Below are 10,041 nucleotides of genomic sequence, written 5' to 3' on the forward strand. Positions count from 1 at the left end.
ACGATCTTCAGTGTGTGTGTGTGAATGTTGAAGTAGAATAGTTTCTTCAGCTTTTCTCTTGATTTCCAACATCACAAGAGGAACTCGTTTGATTTTTACCGGTTGTCATTCAAGTTTTTTAAGTTGACAGTTTTCTCTCATACTTACAATGCTCCATTTTAGCGCGGCAACATATGGCACACTTGCTCGAGTAGCAGGACACCAACTATTCTGGGTATAAGTGTCACAATGTGCCGCGTTGGTTCTGTTTCGTGTTATTCCCTTTTTGGTTTACATAAGTGTTGATCTATCATGAAAAAAAAAAGTTAATTGTGTTATTGTCCTTTTAAGTACAGAATAATATGATTAATGCAGAATGTACACGTATTACTGCACGCTTGGAGAATATGTAAAATTCCTAGAAATAATACAGGAAAGAAAAAAATAAAGCAGGAATAAATTGCACGGAAAAAAAAAAAATAACTGAATTAGAGACGAGAAGGAAAAAAGTTTTTTTTTTCTTTTTTTTTCTTTTGCACCGGACAGGGAAAGAAAATTAAGCATTTATTCCGAGCCAGGAGGTGTAGCTTTCAGGGCTACTTGGCTGGCATTCACACTCGGGATTATGCTCAGATGTGGTAAAATGCGTGATTCAGGACGACTAAGTGGCGTCCCTCATATGAAGAAGTCTTGGCGCCCCAGGAAGGGAAATCTGGTGGTGGATATTTTTAGTGGTAATGGTTTTATTGGTGGTGGTGGTGGTGGTGGTGGTGGTGGTGATGATGATGATGATGGTGGTGATACGGCTGCTGCTATTGAGTGATATGTTATGTTACTAAAATGATAATGAATAAACACAACAATAGTGTCACCATCATCACCTCCAACACCACCACTACTATCACCACCACCAACAACAACAACAACAGCAATAACTCTCTCTCTCTCTCTCTCTCTCTCTCTCTCTCTCTCTCTCTCTCTCTCTCTCTCTCTCTCTCTCTCTCTCTCTCTCTCAAATGTCACTGAAGGACAAATAAAGGTAAAAAAGCTCAGTGGTGTTCCCAAAAAAGAAACAGGAAGAGGACCAAGAGAGTTGTCCAATCCAGCTTCTGAGGCGTCTTAATACTCCTCCTTTGAAACAGTTCAAGTCGAAGGTAGGAGGGAAAACATAAACAGGAAGAGAGTTAGTTTACAAGTGAAAATGATAAAGGAGTGAAGGTACTGGTTAATTTTTGCATTAGTAAGCTAGCCAGATTAGGAATTAGTAGGAAGTCGTGTGCAGCGAGGCCGTAATAAGACTTTATCGGGTGCTACGCAGAAACCATAGAAATGGAAATAAAAGGTAGGAAGAGATGCAGCATTGCGATGAGTGAAAGATTTATCTCTCTAGCCATCTGTCAGTAACTTTTGAGATTGTTAGTGGTGATGGTGTGAATGATATTTCTTCTTTCATATCAGAATCTCCAAACACATGCCAAAGATATCTGCAGTACAGACTAACGAATACGTATGTTTGCCAGAAGGCTCTGAGTATCTAAAATGAATTTTATTCGCAAAAAGAGTGCCTCCGCAGGGTTCCTGAAACAAGGCCATGAAATATTCGTAAGAAAGAGGAAAACATCAATAAACCGATGCTCCTTCGCCCCGTGTCTTGAGCAGGAAATCTTTGCAGCCCAAAGTCTGTGGATCGACATAATTTTTTTGCCAATTCAAGTTTACGAAGCAGGCGATAAAATTTGTACCGGCCAAGGACAGGACAGGCCCGAAGCGCTCCGGGTGGCTGAGCTGCGAAGGAGAACCATGAGACAGATATAAATGACGAAGGGACGCGGCTAGCCTTGGAAGATGGAGGATGGATGGATTACCGGAAGAAGGGAGTGATAACGCAGAGAGAGAGAGAGAGAGAGAGAGAGAGAGAGAGAGAATGTGTGTGCGTGTGTGTGTGAGAGTTGAGTGCGTGTCTGTGTGTGTGTGTGTGTATGTATGCAAGCAGCGTAGTGGATCTAACAGTGTTAATGTGTTTTCTGGGACATTGATTGTTAACAGCTGGACCTACCCTTCAGGCATGTGTGTCTTTACGTCTCTGCTTTCTTCCTTCCTGATCTTTCCCGAGCATTATTATTTTCAGAGAAGTAAAACAGAAATGTTCTCACCACGTTGAATAATGCATCATATATGCCTTATGTTTTCTTAATTACCTTAGTCAACGGCGTTCCTTGGTGCCGAAATATTAAATTCATGGAGTATTTTTTCAACTTGGCAAAAAAAAAAAAAAAAAATCAGACTAACACAACAAGTTTCCTCATCAAAGTTTCGTAAATGCCGAGCTTTGTGAGGCTGTCCTTCGCCAGCCCCTCACCTTCCCTCATTGTGTCTCCTGCCTCACCCTCCGCCTCGTCCACACTGAAGAGAGGCAGGAGTGTGCGTTGTGACCTGCGACGCGGAGCTGACGTCTTGTCATCTTGGGTGAAGGACGTTCAGGAGATTTATGGAATTTTTGTTCAGATAGTTACGTCGTGCACGCGTCTCGCTGGCCGTGCGTCTGTCCGTCAATCTGTTCCTCCTCAAGCATTTACTTAATTGATCAGTCGGTTAGTCAGTCTGTCAGCCAGGTAGCTTTTTTGTTTGTCTATGTTTGTCTATCAGTCTGTCTGTCTGTTCGTATGTCTGTCTGTCTGTCTGTTCTGCCAGCCCGCCCCTCTCCCTCCCCCCTAACTCTCTCTCTCTCTCTCTCTCTCTCTCTCTCTCTCTCTCTCTCTCTCTCTCTCTCTCTCTCTCTCTCTCTCTCTCTCTCTCTCTCTCTCTCTCTCTCTGTCACACACACACACTCACACACACTCACTGCCATCCCCACCGCCTGGCCAGCGCCACACCTTGAGGTGGTGTCGTGCTCAGGAAGCAGTAATGGCCTCACCAAAAATTACAGCGAAGCTTTTAGCTCGGCTGCGCCATATGTTACCGGGCGGGCGGACACTGGCAGTCTGGCGTGGGTCACGCGACGACTCTTGCGGTTGTCTTGGGGATGTAAATTGTGCCATGACTGTCCTCGTTGTTTATAAAAATGGCGTGTTAACGTGAAGCTCCTACTCTCCGCCAGGTTTCTTTCTCAGCGGATCCAGCGGACCCAGAGTCCTTGGGTGGTCGTGGCTGGCAGCCTTATCTAATATTCACTATTTTTTATCATGACAAAATAAATGGCCAAGGGGGAATCGCCGAGAGTCGTTAGTAATTGTTTTAACTGGTGTGCAGGAGAAACACACACAAAGGCCTCGTCTCCAGCCCAAGGTCTCCGTAGAGGCCTTGGCAGAGACATTACAGGCGCATCAACAGGTCAGGATGCACCACACGTATTACTAAAACTGTTTTCGAAAAAGTCCTTTCTTTTTTACCATTTTGTTGAAGTATACACAGTGTCCCTGCAATCGCGTATTCGTTTTAGTTTCATTTCATTAACACGTCAATCATCCTCGGTACAGGAGCGCAGAATGATCATGATAAAAAGTAGGAGAGCATTCCATGACACTATAATCAACACAGATTGACGTGTGCATGGAACACTGAAATACGTAGTCAATAAAATGAAATAGCCCTGAAAATACTTCATGCATAGCGAATAGCCTGTCGGGATTCCCAAGCGGCGATCACGTGACGGACAAAACGTTGGCTAAACTAAATTGATCTATATGGAAAACAAATTTCGTATTTTTGTGTGTTTGTGTGTATGTGTGTTTGACCACACACTCTCTCTCTCTCTCTCTCTCTCTCTCTCTCTCTCTCTCTCTCTCTCTCTCTCTCTCTCTCTCTCTCTCTCTCTCTCTCTCTCTCTCTCTCTCTCTCTCTTCCATTTTTAGGGAAAGACTAACAATTACTTTCAACACACACACACACACACACACACACACACACGTAGATTAAAAAAAAGCAGCCACGTGAAACGAAAAACGGACGACAATTTATTTCATCATCTTGGCGGTTGCAACATGGACTGGGAGTTGAAAAGAAAAAATAGTCGAGCTACCTGAATTCTAGGGTAATTTAAAGTAAAAGAGGTTGGGGGAGAACGGCGAGAAGAGAGAGAGGAAGGGAAAAGAGGGAAAAAATAGAATAACAGGGAAGGAGAAAGATGACTAAAAAATAATGTGAGGAAAAGGAAAAAAAATAGGAAAGGTAGACTGTAAGAAATAAAAAGAAGAATGGATAAGTCAAGGCAGGGAGAGAAGAATATTGAATAAGAAGAGAGAAAAGTAAAAAAATGGTAAGAACGAAACAAGTAATAATGATAGGAATGATAATAATAGTGAACGTTAAAGATGAGTAGTTTAGTAGTGGTGGTGGTGATGATAGTAGCAACAAAAAAATAATGAAAACAACAATAACGAAGAGAGCTATGATAATGGTAAAAAGCAGGAGAGAGATTCCCTTATTTCTCGCATTCATTACAACTACGTCTTGTACTCTGACATGAGTGCCCTCCATAGCCAGTGTTTGGACAAGTTAGCCTCGTTATGTACATAAGCCTTTTTCAACAAAACTTCTTGACGCTACTCGACATTTTCTTCTTGTAACTCATGTGCTCCTACCGCCTCTCCAGCACTTCACAAATTTACGTAGTTTATTTGGTTGAGTTTGTGTCCTTGTCCGGGCCGGTGGAGACAATTTGGGTTTGTCTGCTTTCAGAGTGTAGTGCAGGACGCTGTGGTTTAACGAGGCGTACGCTTGTAACGTGGATACTTCACCTGTCTGCCGGAGAAGCATCCTCGAGAGAGACAGAGAGGGACTTCATTCATCTTACGCTCCGAGAGAATGAGTTCGCGAGTGTTATATAAATATATAATATATTGTCTCAGCACAAGGTTAAGATGACCCAGTGATACTCAGATAGGTCATACGATCCAGGAACTGAACTTATATAACGTGGAAGACTCACCACGAGAAATTAGTGTAGTCCAATACAATGCCAAGGTAAATTGGGAGGATCGGCTTGGTACTCGAAGGCGGTGGTCACCTGCATGTAGCTATGAGGTGACGGACAGACGGTTGCATTGTCGCAGCCTCACAGCGGTGATTAAAAGTACTCCTGGAAAATGTTACTTGGCATCATCACACAGCTGTTTTCAAGGTCGCTTGGACTCGCTCCCCCGTCCTCCCTCGCTTTAAATGATGCCACGTATCATTTTAGAGGAGTAATTTAATCACCTCAATAATGGTGCCGTGTAATGCTTTTTGGTAAATACCGTTTTTTTCTTGTTACAAGATATTGCAATAATCCACAGCCTGCAAAAAAAAAATATATATAATAATAATAATAATAATAATAATAATAATAATAATAATAATAATAATAAATAAATAAATAAATAAAAATAAACCATTAGTAATTTGAGCAAGTGGCACCTCCGAGGCTGCGACAATGCAACCGTGTGTCCGTCACCTCATAGCTACACGCATAATACACCTGTGAGTCCCATACAATTTCATCTCTGACGGGTAAGCAAAGCCTTAAAATACATATGTGTATAGAACATTTTCTACTTAGAATTACACGTTCTTTCACCTCTTTCAGTATTTACAGAAACTCGCGTTACACCATATATATATATATATATATATATATATATATATATATATATATATATATATATATATATATATATATATATATATATATATATATATATATATATGAGATGTAAAGTTTCCAGTCAGATTATAAGAAAAGGACAGACCGAGAATGTTCAGTGTAGAAGAGGTGGAGAGTTGAGTGTCACTGAAGAAAAGGGGATAGTTATCTGGAAGGTTGTGTAGACCTTATAGATGGAGGAATAGAGTTTTTGAGGTGTTGAACAATACCAAGTTTGTCCTGCCCGTATCAGAAATTTTAGAGAGATCATAAGTCTGGCGTTTTGTGGCTTCTCTGCGTGAACTGCTTACTTCCTGAAGGGTTGGACGTCTACGAAAAGACGTGGAAAATTGCAGGGTGGTATCATTAGCATAGGAGTGGATAGGACAAGAAGTCTGGTTTAGAAGATCATTGATGAATAAAATATAAAATAAATAGGAAGAGAGGGGGTGATAGGAGAACCCTGAGGAACACCACTGTTAATAGATTTAGGAGAACAGTGACCGTCTACCACAGGCACGTGCCGTCAGTAATTACTCAGGATAGATAGTTGGTGATAGGGGTGTGATACACAGCCTCCCGCCTCATACTACTCATACAAGCTGTATTGACATTTTATTAATTTTGCTTGCTAAACTTCCCTGAAAGGACTAGTACCAATCGGACTAGGTCATGATGTACTCATATTTCTATTCTTGCAAATGATAATATTTTTAATATGGTGCTCTAAAGGGAATTGTAGCAAATAAAAAAAAAATTCCTTACCCTACATAACTGGGTGTCCACATTCGCCAGATTGCTCTCTCTCTCTCTCTCTCTCTCTCTCTCTCTCTCTCTCTCTCTCTCTCTCTCTCTCTCTCTCTCTCTCTCTCTCTCTCTCATCTTTTCTGTCTTTATCTCTTCCTGCTTTTCTTCCCTATTTGCGCATTTACTTTTATATTTACAATATAAATGTAAATGGACTAAAATTGAAAAAAAAATAATAAAAAAAAATAAAAAATAAGCGAAACACAATGGTGTAATCACATTCCACGAAAGATGCCAAGCGATTGAGTTGGTCAGATTTACTTTTGTCATTATAACACATAAAAACAAGGTGTTGAAAACTGTATGCAGCACGTGGAATACCTCTATTTGTAGCTTACATACTGAGATTGAAAGAGAGGGGCGAATTTTGCTTACCTAACCTCCAAAAAGAAAAAAAATGCACTGTATACATAATAATCAGAGCAACTTTCATAATTTTCCTAGATTACTGAACTGTTTTATTGCCTACCTAGACGGCATGTTTCTGATACATACATATGTATATAAATGCATACACACACACACACACACACACATAGATACGTATATGCATACATTCATTGATTTATTTATTTATTTATTTTTTTTTTTTTTTTATGTAGGAGACCCTGGCCAAGGGCAAAAAAAAAAAAAAAAAAAAAGCCCACTGAGATGCCAGTCCCAGAAAAAGCTCCAAACCGGTAGCAAAAAAATGAAGGATGTCTTGAAACCTCCCTCTTGAAGGAATCTAAGTCATAGGAAGGTGGAAATACAGAAGCAGGCAGGGAGTTCCAGAGTTTACCAGAGAAAGGGATGAATGACTGAAAATACTGGTTAACTCTTGCATTGGAAAGGTGGACAGAATAGGGGTGAGAGAAAGAAGAAAGTCTTGTGCAGCGAGGCCGCGGGAGGAGGGGAGGCATGCAGTTAGCAAGATCAGAAGAACAGTTAGCATGAAAATAGCGATAGAAGATACCTAAAGATGCAACATTGCGGTGGTGAGAGAGAGGCTGAAGACAGTCAGTTAGAGGAAATGAGTTGATGAGACGAAAAGCTGTTGATTCTACCCTGTCTAGAAGAGCGGTATGAGTGGAAGCCCCCCAGACATGTGAAGCATACTCCATACATGGACGGATAACGCCCTTGTACAGAGTTAGCAGCGGGGGGGTGGGGGTGAGAAAAACTGGCGGAGACGTTTCAGAACACCTAACTTCATAGAAGCTGTTTTAGCTAGAGATGAGATGTGAAGTTTCCAGTTCAGATTATAAGTAAAGGACAGACCGAGGATGTTCAGTGTAGAAGACGGGGACAGTTGAGTGTCATTGAAGAAGAGGGGATAGTTGTCTGGAAGGTTGTGTCGAGTTGATAGATGGAGGAATTGAGTTTTTGAGGCATTGAACAATACCAAGTTTGCTCTGCCCCAATCAGAAATATTAGAAAGATCAGAAGTCAAGCGTTCTGTGGTTTCCCTGCGTGAAATGTTTACCTCCTGAAGGGTTGGACGTCTATGAAAAGACGTGGAAAAGTGCAGGGTGGTATCATCAGCGTAGGACTGGATAGGACAAGAAGTTTGGTTTACAAGATCATTAATGAATAATAAGAAGAGAGTGGGTGACAGGACAGAACCCTGAGGAACACCACTGTTAATAGATTTAGGAGAACAGTGACCGTCTACCACAGCAGCAATAGAACGGTCAGAAAGGAAACTTGAGATGAAGTTACAGAGAAAAGGATAGAAACCGTAGGAAGGTAGTTTGGAAATCAAAGCTTTGTGCCAGACTCTATCAAAAGCTTTTGATATGTCCAAGGCAACAGCAAAAGTTTCACCAAAATCTCTAAAAGAGGATGACCAAGACTCAGTAAGGAAACCCAGAAGATCACCAGTAGAGCGGCCTTGATGGAACCCATACTGGCGATCAGATAGAAGGTTGTGAAGTGATAGATGTTTAAGAATCTTCCTGTAGAGGATAGTTTAAAAAAAAACTTTAGATAGGCAGGAAATTAAAGCAATAGGACGGTAGTTTGAGGGATTAGAACGGTCACCCTTTTTAGGAACAGGTTGAATGTAGGCAAACTTCCAGCAAGAAGGAAAGGTTGCTCCATACATTGTCTTTACTGCTTTTTATTATGTTTTTTTTTTTTTTTTTAGTAAACAATGTGACCTACCATATTATATATGTCGGTTCTTTGTTTTTTCTCCTTTTTTTATTGTGTCCTTTATTATTTTTTTATCCTTTATTTATTTATTTATTTATTTATTTATTTATTTATTTGTTCCGGGGTGGTTTTGAATTATCAATTACCACTGGACACTGTTCATTAGTATCTTACCTTTATATAATAGGTAAAGTCACTCTTGGTGAGTTTCTGTGGTTTTCAGGTGAATGTCAAAGGTGAACGTATAAAAATAGGTATATTTAGATATATGTACAGAGTTCTGGAGAAGGGTGTGGCGCGTACGGGACAACGGATGTCCTCTGCGTGGTACAGCGTTACACCCTGGCAAGAGACTGCCGGAGCCGGCACAAGGGACGCTTAGCGCCTTCAAAAAGTGCTGACATTAGAAATAGGGGCGGGTTGACCGCACTCACAGTACATGAATATATTCATAATTATTACTCTCTAATTACATAAATAAGGCAAGGGAAAAGCTACTTATAGCTAAGAGTAATACATGCCAAAATACATTAGAGAGAGATTAACTATAGAGAATACTTAGATACTGTAATGTAGGTGCTATCGATTACTTATCGATGGCAATAAAAGGAGTATGGAAAGTTCCATGGTGTGTGTGTGACGTAGGGTGGCGTGATCATATCCGCCCCACCCTTATGCGCCATCACCCACTATTTGCACTTATGCATATATGTATACATACACTTATATTGCTAATCAAGCAAGGCATTATAAATACAATACACATTATTATTAATTATGTGACACCGTTACATCGCTCGGTCACCTACTTGACGCGTCCTCGCGAATACAGTGTACCTAACCATGTTATGTGTATGAAACTCCTTCATTAAGACGTTTACGTCTACTATCAAGATATATATACAAATTAAGGCTTTCCTAACACACACATATAAGAATATTAACAAAAACATTAAAATAAGGCAAGGTGTCAGGATACTTGGATAGAGAATCCCAGGTTTCAGATATACTGGTAAGGATGTCTCTAGAGCCTCTGAAAACTCTTCTGTGTTTGAGAAGGAAAGAGTGGATAAGGAGTTTGTTATAAAAGAAATCCTTGACTTTGTCAAATTCTCCAGGGAAGTAACAGGGAAAACTCTATATGAAAGGTCTGTTGTAAAAGCTAAATTAATCCTAGAAGGGTAAGTGGTTAGTTTACTAGAACGTACATGACAAGCATCTTGTACCGCATAATGTCCTATAACCTCCTCATAGGTGGTCCCTTCTGGGCAAGTCACTGAGACGTAAAAGTTTTCTGTGAAATAAAAGTAATGATATCCATGAAAATTGCAATGGAAAATAGGTTTTGAAACCACATGCTTGTATGGACAGAGTGTTAGAGCTGCAGACGCCTCTGAACGTGTCAAGACGACTTCACAAATACCTTTTACTACAGGTAAGAAAGCAAATTGGATACTTGAACAATGGTACAAATGCAAGTATGAAGATTTACAACGTTT

This window comes from Scylla paramamosain, unplaced genomic scaffold (genome assembly GCF_035594125.1).
Source record: "Scylla paramamosain isolate STU-SP2022 unplaced genomic scaffold, ASM3559412v1 Contig7, whole genome shotgun sequence".
Lineage (NCBI taxonomy): Eukaryota > Metazoa > Arthropoda > Malacostraca > Decapoda > Portunidae > Scylla > Scylla paramamosain.